General features: G+C 40.4%; 1 long non-coding RNA gene across 1 annotated transcript in view; it reads left to right on the top strand.

Annotated features, from left to right (window-relative positions):
- LOC139179921 (uncharacterized) overlaps positions 1-15,406 on the top strand; it is a 67,789-nt gene that overhangs the window by 37,632 nt on the left and 14,751 nt on the right. Inside the window, exon 2 of the long non-coding RNA XR_011564218.1 lies at positions 7,765-7,883. This is a non-coding gene — a long non-coding RNA (uncharacterized lncRNA). The remainder of the gene's footprint in view (positions 1-7,764; positions 7,884-15,406) is intronic.

The raw sequence follows: 15,406 nt of genomic DNA, 5'->3' as shown, positions 1-15,406 counted from the left end.
CTCCCCCCAACCTCTGCCGTACCAAGTCATGGATTCTTCTGGGAAGTCTTTCTTTTTCCGTCCTGCAGGTGGATGGACACAACTTTCCGTTTGCACTTCAAGACTCTATGATGGACACAGTTATTTTGTAAATTCAGTAACTTATTTTACTTTGGCTGTGCTGGGTGTTCGTTGCTGTGCAGGCCCTCTCTAGTTGTGGCGAGTGGGGACTACTCTTGATTGCAGTGCTTGGGCTTCTCCCTGCAGCGGTGTCTTCTCTTGCTGCAGAGCACAGGCTCTTGGGCAGGCGGGCTTCAGTACTTGGGGCTCATGGGCTCAGTAGTTTCGGCTCCCAGACTCTAGAGCACTGGCTCAGTAGTTGGGGCCCACAGGCTTTGTTGCTCCATGGCATGTACAGTCTTTCTGGGATGAGGGATCGAACCAGTGTCTCCTGGATTGGCAGGCAAATTCTTTACCACTGAGCCACCATAGAAGCCCCACAATTATTTTTTAAATGGAGAAAAGAGTATTTGGATTAATGACTCTAACTCTGATAAGTAAGCCATTTCCAAGGCACTCTCACATATAATATGTCACTTGTTCATCTTCCCAGCTCTGTGAGGTCACAGAGCCTTGTCCTTTTAATTCCTCTTTCTCCTCTCTTAGCTCAAATTCCCCCAGATTAAAAAAGCCCCTACTCCTTCCCGTTATTTGCACAGTCTACAAATTCTGCTGCCAAAGAGCTGAGTGGGAAAGGAAGTGATTGTGCAGGGCACAGAGTCAAAGGAAATAACATGAGAAAATCCTTCTGTTATAATTTCAAGTAAAAAGAGCAGGATGCAAAATTGCCTATACAATCTGGTAAGACTATATTCAACACGCCCATGTGCCTGGGGGAAAAAAAAAGACTTGCAGGAAATATTCCATAATGTTAACCACAGTTGTTTGGGGACGACAGGATTATTTTTACTCTGAATTCTTAATATTTTCCCATGACTTTAAGTAATGGATATTTGTAGTAGATACGTATTGTTTTGTTAAATCAGAGAGAGCATTTGAGACCTTTCAGAAAACGTCTTCCCTTGCTTCAGTCCTGTGCTCCCGCTGAGGGCTGCCCATTACTACATCCTACCTCTCTGGTTGGAGGGATGGACACATATGTGACTCAGATTGAGCAGTAATGCCACCCCAGTAATGCCACCCCATTCCCTAACCCCAGTTCGGGGACCTGCATAGGAATCAAGCCAGACCACACCAAATCCTTCCTTTGGTCCTAGTAAGTAGAAGAGGAGGGCAGGAAAGAGGGTCAGATGATGCAGTGTAAGAAAGATGCCGTTTCTGGCTTTCAAGATGGGAGGGGTCACAGAACAAGGAGTGCAGGCAGCTTCCAAAAGCCTGAAAAGGCAAAAGAATGGGCTCACTCAAGCCTCTAGAAGGAAGCCCTGTCAATACCTTGACTTTAGCCTAGGGAGAACCGTTGTAGACCTCTGACTTTCAAATAAATTTGTATCAGTTCAGTTCAGTTCATAAATTTGTATGGGTTTTTTAAAAATTCTGTTTTTAGTTGGAGAATAATTACTTTACAATATTAATGAATTTAATGACTTCTGCCATACATCAAAACGAATTGGCTGTATGTACATATATGTCCCCTCCCGCTGGAGCCTCCCTCCCACCTCCCACCCCATCCCACCCCTCTGGGTTGTCACAGAGTACTGGATTTGGGTTCCCTGTGTCACACAGCAAATTCCCACTGGCTACCTCTTTTATTAAAACATATGGTAAAGTGTATGTTTCAGTGTTACTCTCTCAATTTGTTCCTCCCTGTTCTTCCCTTACTGTGTCCAAAAGCCTGTCCTTTATGTCTGTCTCATTTGCCGCCCTGCAAATAGAATCATCAGTACCATCTTTCTAGATTCCATCTATATGTGTTAATATATGATATTTGTTTTTCTTTTTCTGACTTACTTTACTCTGTATAATAGACTACTGGGCATATACCCTGTTGCTGCTGCTGCTAAGTCGCTTCAGTCGTGTCCGACTCTGTGCGACCCCACAGACGGCAGCTCACGAGGCTCCCCTGTCCCTGGGATTCTCCAGGCAAGAACACTGGAGTGGGTTGCCATTTCCTTCTCCAGTGCATGAAAGTGAAAAGTGAAAGTGAAGTCGCTCAGTCGTGTCTGACTCTTAGCGGCCCCATTGGACTGCAGCCTACCAGGCTCCTCCGTCCATGGGATTTTCCAGGCAAGAGTACTGGAGTGGGGTGCCATTGCCTTCTCCACATATACCCTGAGGAAACCATAATTGAAAAGGACACATGTCCCCCAGTGTTCACTGCAGCACTATTTACAATAGCTAGGACATGGAAGCAACCTAGATGTTCACTGACAGACAAACGGACAAAGAAGATGTGGTACATATACAATGGAATATTACTCAGCTATGAAAAGGAACATATTTGAGTCAGTTCTAATGAGTTGGACGAATCTAGAGCCTATTATACAGAGTGCATGGGTTTTTAAAAAGCATTTTACTTATCAAATAAATAAGCCAAATTTATTTGAGTTGGGTCTTGACCTCCTTTGTGGCACACTTGCTTCTCTCTAGTTGCAGTGTGGGCTTAGCTACCCTGTGGCCTGTGGGATCCTAGTTCCCTGACCAGGGATCGAACCTGCATCCCATGCATTGCAAGGCAAGGGATATTCTTAACTACAGGACCACCAGAGAAGTCCCTAAATTTGTATGGTGTTAAGCCACTAAGTTTGTGGTCACCTGTTGCAGCAGCAGCAGGAAACTCATCCACAGAAGGGAGAGCATGGTTCTGGAGGTGGAGTCTGGTGTTAGTCAGGAACCAAGGCACAGCCAGCTGGCTGTAGACCCTGCTTGGGGGAACCCCTCCTTTCCCACTGCAACCATGACATTCAGGGGCAGCTGTCAGTGATGGTGCTCCAAGCTTTAGTTCTAGGGGTACATGCTGGGTCCTGGGATTAATGAGAAGGGTCAGTCACTCTGCAACTCCACAAGCAGACCATCTTTCCCACCATGTCCTGCAGAAATAGGGCACTTGCGGTGGAGGGGCCCTGCTGTCTGGGAGCCGTCAGCAGACAGGTCAGCTGAAGGGTCCAGAGGCGGGTGCTGAGTACTCCCTCCGGGCAGCTTGAGTCCCCGGGGTTGGCGGACAGGCCACTATAGGGTGCTCCCCCAGCCTCCACTTCCGCCTCACAGACACTGAGCTAAAAACCAGTCAAGGAGAGGAGAAAGGAAAGGGTTGTCAGAGTTCCAGGAATGCCACTGAATGAACAGGGGGTAAATGTCTCTGTCGTTAAATCAGAAAAGGTCTATTTCTGGAACAAGAGCTCAAGAGGAAGCCCTCACGCCACACTGTCGATGATGATGGTTTAAAATGCCATCAATCTAACAAGCTATTAAGCAGAACACGTCCCATCTTGCTCACTTGAGAGCTGCACCTTCATAAGAACAATTTAAATATTTGCTGAAATTTTAGATATATGCTAAACATTAACACATTAAAATAAATATCATATGTTAAAATTTGTTTGACTGTACTTTTTACATGACAGGAAGTTGGCAAAACATCAGAGATGACCAAATGTTATTCTTGTGTATATATACACATACAGCTGATGGGTCACCACTCATGGATGCTAAGTAATAGAGCAGAGATGCGTAATTCGTAAATTATACACTGATGGCATAAAGTTTACATTTCTTGTTTTTATTTAAGCAAAATTATTAATTCTATTGTCATAGTAAAGATTTTCACCTAACTTACATATTATATGGAATAATGCCACATTAGACCTCTCTTGAGTAATCATAGTTCTTAGTTTTTTATTATTTTCAAATTGGAGAAACTTTGTGAGTTATTTAATAGTAACTCCAAGAGTGGTCAATAAACTTCAAGCAATAGTTTGAGTCCGAAATGAATTGTGAATTGTACATATCACGTTCACATATTATGATGGAATCAAATATGATAAAAAGGTGGTTCAGTGGTAAAAAGAATCTGCCTGCCAGTGCAGGAGATGTAGGAGACACTGGCTCGATCCCTGGGTCCAGAAGATCACCTGGAGAAGGAAATGACAACCCACTCCAGTATTCTTGTCTGGAGAATTCCATGGACAGAGAAGCCTGATGGGCTATGGTCCATGGGGTCGCAAAGAATCGGACACTACTGAACGACTAAGCACAGTTACCGATTTTAGTCATCTCTTAAAGCAGTGTCTAGATTTATTCAATATTTCTTAATTCCTTTTTTCAACTTTTTCAGTGCTGGGATATTCTAAAGAAAACTGAAAATATCACTAAGTGACTTAACTTTTTAAGATCTATACTTCTTTCAGATCTCTATTTCTTATTCCATTAATGACCAGAAAATATTCTCTATGGAAAATAACTTGGGAATTATTTTTATGTATATATTCATAGTTATCCCATTATTTTTTTAGTACTAATTTCGTTATAATTAATGAAATGCCACATATTTCACAAGTATTTTTTTAAATTAATGATTAAAAAATGAAGTAGCTACACACACTATTCTTTTATTTTCGAACCTTCTGATAATATTGTTGAGAGCAAGCAATAATATATACCAAGCAACAGTGGAAATGCAAACTCAAGATTATTTCATTTTCCACCCATTTGCTTCTTTTGGTAGAGCTTCTGTTGTTTTGCTTAACTCTTCTCATATTTTGTTTAAATTAAATCTAGTTGCTAGAACAGCAATTAGTTGGCATTTCCATTGTATGCATGAGGAACCTTATAAAGTCAAATTTGATATACGTTTGATGAAGCTGTTTCCATTTGGGGAAGATCCAGAAAATACTTTTTATACTCGCTTAATTATTCTGAAGGACACATGGCTAGGGACCAACTTGAGATCATGCGTCCTAGTAACAAATCCCTACTGTGGGCTACATGTGGAACGCTTCTGAATTTTTTACGGAATTCTGGCCCATACACCCTTTTGCTTACCAACTCTGTTTGTGCCAATTTCGTAAACTTACTCTCAACCATCTTTCAAATCAATGCCTAAGATTGAAAGTTCTTCTTCTAGTTTCTTAAAAAAAAAACAACCTGTACTTCTAGGTATGAAAACAATGCAATATGTTCCTGTTTTCTTCTTCAGCAACACACATAGCAGGTGTCTGTTGTTCAATATGACTTTTGTCGGTGGCTCCAGTGGCAGCTAGTTGCACTGAGTAATGCTTGCTTATGTTTTCATGGTATATATGAATGATTCTCTCACTTTGTTTTCTGATACATTAATAATTTAATTTAAAATTATCCACCCTAGATAGGGATTGCTTGTTTTATTACTTTTAACCGTCTTACAGTTTTGGCCATTCTAACATAAAAATTGGAATTATTTCTAGTAAACCTAGAAAAATCGTATTGTGTTCTGTAAATATTGTGCTATTATTGCCGTAAAAAGTGCCATAACTCTTGGACACAACAGAATATTTTTTCAGAATATCACAACAGAGTTCTAAATGGGTGTTTACTTGCCTTGTTGACCACGATTGGTCGTTTGCTATTTATTCAGCCCACTTTTCAATTTTTGGTGCTTGCATGTGCATTCTTTTTCATACGTGTATGAGTGACACTTATATAGTTTTGGAAAATCCAAATGCTTTTGGTCACAAATAACTTCAAAGGTGATCTTGAAAATCAGTTGTAAATTATATAACACTTTATGTAACAGCATGCTCTGTCTTTCTCCTTGGACTATGAAAACCTGCTTTTAGAGGTTCTTTTTCCATTTGAAAGAACTTTGGTATAAAATTAAACACTGAGTTTGCTGCCATACTCATCCAATGAAAAATTGAATTAGCTGATTTGAATTGGATTGTGTTTTGCTAGAAATATTCTTTTGTAGTCAAAGTGGGTTTGATGCCAATTTTAGGATCATCCTACGATAAGTGAGTGACACTCCAGAGAGTTCATCTTTCTCATCCAATTTGCTGATGTCGTGAATGGATTTTTCTGCATCTTGCAATGGACAGACCAGAGTTGCACCTGCTGCTTCTGAGTTGTGAATTCATTATGAACAATCCTCTTTTTCATTCTTATTGCTTTGATCAGCGATTGAGTCTTCATGTAGTAAAGAATATGAGGTTTCAGGGATTTCATCTAAGCTCTTGAAGTTGTGAATTTTATTTGAATAATTCTCTGGCTCATCTTCATCGTTTGATCAGTAATTAAAACTTTATAATAATAAAGTTTTAATTACTGATCAAACGATGAAGATTTTCCAAGGATTTTTAATTCAAATCCTTGAATTTCCAAGGATTTTTAAACAGAATTGACTGTTTTGCTGTATATTATATTGAAATGATATAATATACATGATATGATATAATGAATCTTCTTTATGATTTCCATTTTTTTCTCATTGATGCAACCAGATAGCACTTAATGTACTTATGAAATGTTATAGTATATTTAGACTTTATTTAAGGTCAAAGTCCAGTTTGAGAATCTGATGAATGGAATAAATGCACAATTTTACATATAATTTTGGGGGACTCTCCTCTCAAAAAAAAAAAAAAAGACAAAAACAACAAACAATGTCACTGGACTGTATTAACTTCTTAATGTGTTGATTAAATAACTTAATAAATTCTGAGATAGTACCGCCAAAAAAAAAAAAAAAGAATATTGGAGTACAGCAGAAACTAATACAACATTGTAAAGCAACTATACCCCAATTTTTAAAATATAGAATAATTAGAGAACTTTTGAATGATTGCACTGAAGGTCTTTATAAAAGTGATTTCTGCTTAAAACCAGTAGCAGCAACAATATTGTACTCCCATGCAAAATGGAACAGATTTAAGTATTAAAGGAAGATGGCAGGTAATCTGGCTGGAGTTGACAGTGGGGGTGATTAGCAAAAAAAAAAAAACTTTATTAAATATAGAATTAATAATATCTAACTAGTAAATTTTGGATGGGTTATACCTGTCACAGGCTTCCCTGGTAGCTCAGCTGATAAAGAATCTGCCTGCTATATGGGAGACCCTGGTTTGATTCCTGGGTTGGGAAGGTCCCCTGGAGAAGGGATAGGCTACCCACTCCAGTATCCTTGCTTGGAGAATCCCCATGGGCAGAGGAGCCTGGTGGACTATAGTCCATGGGGTCGCAAACAGCTGGACACAACAGAGTGACTAAGCACGCACATGGACTTCTCATTTTATTAGTATTATTTTTAGCTTAAAAAATTTTAGATAGGCCATTTATTCAAAGGTATTCTATTTATTTTTTCTTTTCAGTTTTTTTCTGAGCTCTACTTTTTCTTTTTTTTTGTTCCTATCATGATCTTGCCTTATATTTATTCTCGATGTTTCAAAGATTAAAAATAAAATGTAGTTGTACTTAAAGTAAAAACAATTTACATATATTTATATCAAAAATGAAATGAAAGCAAATGTGACAAAAATCAACATTTTCCACGTTACTAAGTTACTTTCTTTTAAAATAGTAAAAATCTCTATTAAAATCCAAGGGGGAAATGGAAAATATCATTAATGACTATAAAAAGTGAAACTATTTCTAAAGTTGAACTTTTATATAACTTTGCAAATTTAGCTAATCATATTAGATAGTTTACAAATGCAGGATTACTTTCAATTCTAACGTTCAATATGCAGTCGCAAGCACAGGAGTTGATACCATGCTTCTTCTTGTTATATCTAGATCCATATATGTGCATATTTAAGAGTATTATGAATTATTTCACTATTGCAAAATGTTTTTCAGTGCATCTGGTTCACAAATTGGAAGAGGAACAGGAAAATGGACTCTCAGCCTCACAAAGAATGCTTCATTATGCCAGAACCTCCTGTGTTTGTCCTGTCCAGGAGAAAGCATTTGACAAGGTAATTAATTAGTAGTTTATCTTACCTAAGCATTTCTGCTGCTCAGATCCTCCCCTCTTCTGAAGCTGTGTCTATTTCTGACATCTACAGGTAGAACCCCAAACCTTATGGCATTTGAGCTCTGATACTTTTTGTTTCACGGACATAGAGCAAGAAATGTATAGATGTGCTTCTCTAGGGCCTGAGCTGTGTTATTCACTTAAGTGGATGCTTAGAGTTGCTGCCGGAACTATACCAGCATCAACTGTCAGAGCGCCAATGACAGAGGCACTGTGTGTTCTTTACAACATGTGTGTGTGTGTGTGTGTGTGTGTGTGTGTGATGTGCACAGCCCTCAGAACTGTGGCTTTCCTGGTAGCTCAGAAGGCAAAGAATCTGCCTGCAGTGTTGGAGACCTGGGTTCGATCCCTGGGTCGGGAAGATCCCCTGGAGAAGGGAATGGCAACCCGTGTCCATATTCTTGCTTGGAAAAGTCCATTGATAGAGGAACCTGGAATGTTACAGTCTGTGGGGTCACAAAGAGTTGGACACGACTGAGTGACTAACACTTTCACTTTCAGAATTTCAGAGGCCCCAGAACAGAGGCCCCTCTGGCCTGAAACTAAGGGTGGCGCTGACCCTAAATACTTTTATGGATGGAGAGATTTGGGAAACAAGGTTTTTAGTCTTTCCATCCATCAATCCATCCATCTTTTCTTCCATTCATTTACTCAAAACAAAAACAAAACCACAGAAACTACTCTTTGAAACCTCCTGTGTACCCGGTGGGCTTCCCAGGGTGCTGGTGGTAGAGAACCTGCCCGCCAGTGCAGGATACATAAGAGACACAGGTTTCATCCCTGGGTGGGGAAGATGCCCTGGAGGAGCCTGGACAGAGGAGCCTGGAGGGCTGCAAAGGGTCAGACACGAGCGAAGTGACTTAGCGCGTGCACGTGTGCACCAGGTACTGAGCTAGGTGCTGGAGTCCTAGCCTGGGCCTTTGAGAACCCTTTTGGGGGAAGAAAATAGGCCAGGCTGAATGGATGGGTAACTTGGAGATGTTCTTGAGAGTGGGAGATCTCCAGGAAGAGAAGAGGGAGAAAAAAAGAACTATTCAGAGTGAATAGTCTGTGCAGATGTATGGATTCATGAAAGGGCTTTGATGTCTAGGTTTCAACATGGCTTGATAGCAGGGTTCCAGGAAGCCAGGAATACACAATGAATCTAGAGAGGTATACAGTTGGAGCCTTGTTTTGAATGGCCTTGTTGCCAGGTGAAGGAGTTTGTACCTTATCCTACAGACACGAGCAATACATGATCGTAGTGTTGGGGAGGAAAGGCTTTTACCTTCTTATGTTAAATGCCGGGGTCCTGCAAATTAAAATCACAAAATCCAGATTAGCAAAAGAAAAAACAGATTTAACTAGCTACATACAGGAGAGTTCACAAAGAAATGTGACTCAAGGAGGTGGTTAGAATTCACGGCTTATACACCAGCTTATCTTACTCAGCCCCCCAGGTGGTGCTAGTGGTAAAGAACCCGCCTGCCGATGCAGGAGACGGGACAGGGGCTTGATCCCTGGGTTGGGAAGGCATGGAGGAGGGCATGGCAACCCACTCCTGTATTTTTGCCTGGAGAATCCCATGGACAGAGGAGCCTGGTGGGCTATGGTCTATAGGGTCACAAAGAATTAAACACAATTGAGGCAACTTAGCTCTCAGCATATAGGGGATGGGATGGGGCAGAGGGGCCCTTCTGGGAGAACAAATGACTTCTTAGAAGCAGTGGGAAGGGCATTTTCAGAAAAGCAGATGACTTTTTGGAAAGATACATGGGCCTTTAGGAGAATAGATGGGAGACATGATAGTCTTGTGACAGTGTCTGTTTGGGTCAGAGAAAGGAAGATTAGAGCTGCTGTAGGAGAGGGGATTTATGACCACTGAGTTCTTTGGGGAGGCTCTGCTTTTAGGCAGATAAGGGATTTCAGGAACTCAGATGCCTCAGCGCAAAGTAAATTGATAGTGGTTTATTGTGAACCCCTTCAATAGTATGGAGATTGCCTTGGAATGGCAGAGAACAGAGAAACCTAGAAGACCCCCCAAGAGACTGTGATGCGTTCAGGAGAGATTTTGAGGCCTCGATCAGTGATTCTTAAAGTGCAACGTGCACACGTCACATCTGGGAATCTTGTTTTTTTTTTTTTTTCTTTTTTAAATTAATTTTTATTGGAGTATAGTTGCTTTACAATATTGTGTTAGTTTCTGCTGTACAGCAAAGTCAATCAGTTATACGTATACATATATCCATTCATTTTTAGATTTCCTTCCCATTTAGGTCACCACAGAGCATTGAGTAATGGGAATCTTGTTAACGCAGGTTCTGATTCCGAAGGTCTGGGGTGGGACCTGAGGGTCTGTCTACATTTCTATCGTGCTCCCAGTTGCTGCCGATGCCAGTGGTCCGTGGACCATTCTAAACAGAAGGGCTTTCATCAGAGCAGGAGGTGGGGATGGGAACAGAAAAGATTCTTGCCTTCAGCCACACAATAGACTCATCTGGCCAGTATCCCAAGCAGTCACAGCCAAACCTTTGCGGGTAGGGCTAGGTATCAGTGTCTTATAAAGCTCCCCAGGTGGTTAAAGCTGCAGGCAAGGTTGAATGGCCTTGTCTCTGAGCCAGTATCAGCAGATTACCCTTCCATAAGCCACACCATTCCCATCCCTGTACATTAAGTTCTCTGGCTGTTAATGTCAGAGCTGATTCCTGGCAGCATGCTTAGAATGGCTTTGGGGAACTGAAAAAGGAGTTGAAGACAAACAGCAACAAGATAGAAATTGTGACTATTTTATCTCCATCTTTTTTGTTGTTTTTGATTTTGCTGTCTCATGGAGTGAAAAAGCAGAAACAAACATCTTCTGTTGTTTACCATGATTGGATAAACATCCTTGAACCGTGAGCTGCTACTGCTGTCCACAGAAGACTGAGCTAGACAAAAAGCAAGCATGAAAAAAAAAATTGTTTTCCTTTGTGTTAAAGAATGTCAGTTGCTTTTTCTATTGCAAAAATTATACAGGCTGATGGTAAAAACTTTCAGACATGATGGACAGGTAAAACCCAGAAAGGGGGCAGTCCCCAGTATCAAGCTGTTTTATTTTAATTTCCATTTAAATAAAAGAACTCAACCCAAAAGGAAGGCGCTGAAGCTCCAACACAATTGGAACTGAAAACAGCATTCTTGTCAAGATTCCATGGCATCAGCCCATTAGCTGTTCATCCTCCGAACTTTCTCGAACGTGAAACAACTCTCATCATCTCACCTGGAGCGATCACTACTTAATGGTAGTGATTAACTCTCCAGCTCAGAAGGCAACTGGTTATTAAATAACAACCTCCTGCCACGTTATCTTTCTCCAAAACAATGCACTCACAAACCCCCGTGTTCTCTTCGCTCCAGCAGTTCCATGGCTCCAGGGCAGGTGCACGAATGGATTCATCCCCAGGCAGGCACCTCCAGCCAGCAACTCTCTCTAGAGGTTTAGGAATATGTTGCAACAATTTCTAAATGGGGAGTGATTAAACTTCCTTTCTGTGGTTAAAAACTCACAAGTTCCTGCTATTGATGAAAGGTTAAATCATAAATCTGTTAATGGAATTAAAGAAATGTAGATTAATTTTAAAGCATTGATTGGCACAATTGTGGGACATCTGGGGGAAGCTATTAATATTAAAATTCTGCAAATTCCTGAGTATGCAAGAGGAAGACTGGAAGGAGCGGCATGTAGGCTGCAGAACAAGGTGGCAGAGTCCATTAATCCAAGATGGAAACAGAACCTTGGGACTGAGGTCCATGCTGGGTTAGGACAAGCATACCTGTAGGAAGCCTGTTCATTTCATTCGAACTAAAGGGACACGGGTCACTTTGGAAGTATCTGTCTCAAAACAACTGGGACCTGAGGTGCAGTGAATGAATGAAAGGGGGTGGGGTGAGATAGCTGGTGATCTGGCTCACATGATAATTTAACAGTGAGATGATAATTTATTGAGTGATGGGGAGTATTATCATGGAGGTCCATAGATGGAATATTTTAGCCAAAAATTAAGCTTTCAAGTTTCTCATATGTTTCTTTATTTCCCCACGTAACGTCAAGAGGCAAGTTTCATCAGTTGAAATCTATCAAATCTAGTCCCTTTTCCTATTCAATAGCCCTTCTCTGCACCCCATTGTTTCTTTTGATGCAATTAATCCCATTCACCTTCCTGGTGTGTCCTGAGCTCTCCAGCTATACTCATCAGAAGCTCTCCCCAGGAACAGCCCACCAGCAGTGAAGTAAATTTTCAAGTTGAGTTCTGTTTCCCGCAGTGCCTATCACTCTTGTGAGGGGATTTCGTTCCCTTTTGATTAATGATGCCATTTTGCTTGGAAGAGCTGACCTACTGATTCAGGATGAGGAATTCAGGAGCTCACATTGTAGTGAATGGTTTTCACCTTTCGGGTGCTCTTTATTTACTCTTCAGAGTCCTGTTGATGTTTGAGAATACAAAATGCTCCCCGTTCGCCCATTTCTCATCTTTCTGAGCTATTGTTTCACTTTGGAAGCATTTGTGAAGCCATTCAAGCCACAGTGATGCTGATTTTATAAATAAATTGGGATCAAAATATGAAGGAGTATGTCCCTGTTAGGGAAAGGGGAAAAGGGCCATATATTTTTAGATCCACTCTAATCAACCACAACTACCTGGTTAATTCAGGTAGAAATGGGGTCTCTTTCCAACTAAATGATCCAGGTAATTTAGGCTGTGAACTTTGGTGTGCTCTGATAGACACTGATTATAAATGACTTATACATTACTAAATGACCAATTAATAAATGACTCATCCAGTGATAACTAAATACTTTGAAAAAAATTATTCCCACCAGAAGTCTTGATTTCTTACTATTTATGATGATGATCATAAACTCATCATGAAAGCACTCGAAGTATATTGCTACATGGAAGATGCAAGTTGCAGAATAATGTACATAATATGCTACCATTTATGATAAAAGTAGGAGGAAAATAATATATGTTTGCATTGGATTGTAAATGCTTTAAAATCTCTGCAAAGAAAAGGAAACAAAAACAGGGACTTCCCTGGTGGTCTAGCAGTTAGGACCCTCCGCTCCCAATGTAGGGGGCCCGGGTCTGGTCCCTGGTCAGGGGAACTAGATCCTGCATGCCAACCAAGAGTTCTCATGCTGCAACTAAAGACCCCACATGCTGCAACCAAGACCTGGTGCAGCCAAGTGAAGCAATTAATTAATTAAAAGAAACAAAAATAAACGCAAATCTAATAATGCTTATCCTCTATTGGGAGCGATGAGGAACTGGCATCTTTTAGGAATTTTTTTTTTAACATTGAAGTATATGAATGAATAATTTGGCAAAAAACAATAATTTTTTAAATGTAAAGACCTTCATGCAAAGTAATTGGTGACGAGTGACTAAACGAAGGAGGGTCATCTTTAGGTACTCTGGCACTTGTTCTTTGCCCAAAGGGAACAATGAGGCAGAAACAAGGGCTAATGCATTTGCCTTCTCTCCCCAGCAACTCAAGAAGAAAACCTGACCATCGAGCCCGAGGTGGCAGGAAGAACTCCAATCACACAGAATGTTGCTAGCCAGCCTATGGACTGCATAGCCCCAAATCTGGTGTTGTGATGTCCACTCAAAATGGCTTAAATGAACATTTTTTTGATGTATATATAATAATCTTGAATTTTAATATAAAAAAACCCATTTAATTATATCCTTTAAATTTTATGGTTATGGGAGGTGCATCTCAGTAAAGCTGTTTAAAAAAATCAGAAACACCTGCTTTTCTTCTCAATTGTTGTAAGCTCTTTGAACACACTTATGTACCAATACCTTTAGGAGAGTTGGCTCAGCAGGGTACATATTTGGTGACTGAATGATGATTCACATTCAGTTCAGTTCAGTTCAGTTGCTCAGTCATGTCCGACTCTTTGTGACCCCATAGACTGCAGCACGTCAGGCTTCCCTGTCCATCACCATCTCCCGGAGCTTGCTCAAACTCATGTCCATTGAGTTGGTAATGCCATCCAACCATCTCATCCTCTGTCGTCCCCTTCTCCTCCTGCCTTCAATCTTTCCTAGCGTCAGGGTCTTTTCCAATGAGTTAGTTCTTCGCTTCAGGTGCCAAAGTATTGGAGTTTCAGCTTTAGCATCAGTCCTTCCAATGAATATTCAGGACTGATTTCCTTTGGTATTGACTGGTTTAGTCTCCTTGCAGTCTAAGGAGCTCTCAAGAGTCTTCTCCAACACCACAGTTCAAAAGCATCAGTTCTTCAGTGCTCAGCTTTCTTTATGGTCCAACTCTCATATCCATGCATGACTATGGAAAAACCATAGCTTTGACTGGACGGACATTTGTCTGTCTAGTCACATTAATGATTCACATTAGCTATATAGATAGTTCAAATTCAACTACTAATTCTCTCTGGCTTATATTGGAAATCACCTCTGTATCATTATCTGGATCTCCATTTCAGGAATCTTTTTTTTTTCCTCTTACAATTTTTTTGGTTAAAAACAAAACAGAAACCATTTTATGTCTCCTCTTATGAAGAAATCATAACTCAACAGTAAAAAAAAAAAAATCAAGTAACCTAACTTAAAAATGGGCAAAGGGCCTTATGAGACATTTTTCTGAAGACAATATACAAATGATTAACAAGCATATAAAAAGATGCTCAACATCACTAATCATCAGGAAAATGCAAATCAAATCCACAATGAGATATCACCTCTCATCCATCATGATGGCTACTATCAAAAACTCAGAAAATAACAAGTATTGGCAAGGATGTAAAGATACTAGAACCCTTGAACTCTGTTGGTGTGATTGTAAAACGGTGCAACCACTATGGAAAACAGTATGGAGGCTCCTCAAAAAAAAGTGAGCCCCCAAATGATCTAGCCATCTCACTTCCGGGTGTGTACCCAAAAGAATTGAAAGCAGGGTCTGAAGAGATGTTTGGGGACCCAGTTCAGAGCAGCACTGTTCACCGTATCGAAAAGACGAAAGCAGCCCAAGTGTCCATTTACAGATGAAAGGATAAACAACATGGGATGTATTCATACAATGGAATATTATTCAGCCTTAAAAAGAAGGGAACACCTGTCACACACTACAGTGTGGGGATACGCCTTGAGGACATTCTGCCAGGTGAAATGAGCTGGTCGTGGAAAAACAAATACTGCATGGCTCCATGTATAGGAGAGATCTAAACTAGTAAAATTCATAGAAACAGAAAGCAGAATGGTGGTTTCCAGGGACTAGGACAGGAGAAAAGGGAAGTTGTTTACTGGATGTAGAGATTAATTAGATGAAAACAGTCTGGAGGTCTCTTTTACAGCAATGTAAAAATACTTAACACTACTGTGCTGTACACTTTAAAATGGTGAAGATGGTAAATTTTATGAGCTTTTTACCAAATAAGAAAAGAAATCATCTCTAAGGTTATAAAAGTTTGCTTATTGG

Source organism: Bos indicus, chromosome 26, assembly GCF_029378745.1.
Source record: "Bos indicus isolate NIAB-ARS_2022 breed Sahiwal x Tharparkar chromosome 26, NIAB-ARS_B.indTharparkar_mat_pri_1.0, whole genome shotgun sequence".
NCBI classification, from domain to species: domain Eukaryota; kingdom Metazoa; phylum Chordata; class Mammalia; order Artiodactyla; family Bovidae; genus Bos; species Bos indicus.
Note: the sequence above shows the minus strand (reverse complement) of the source record. Positions and strands in the feature narration are given on the sequence as shown.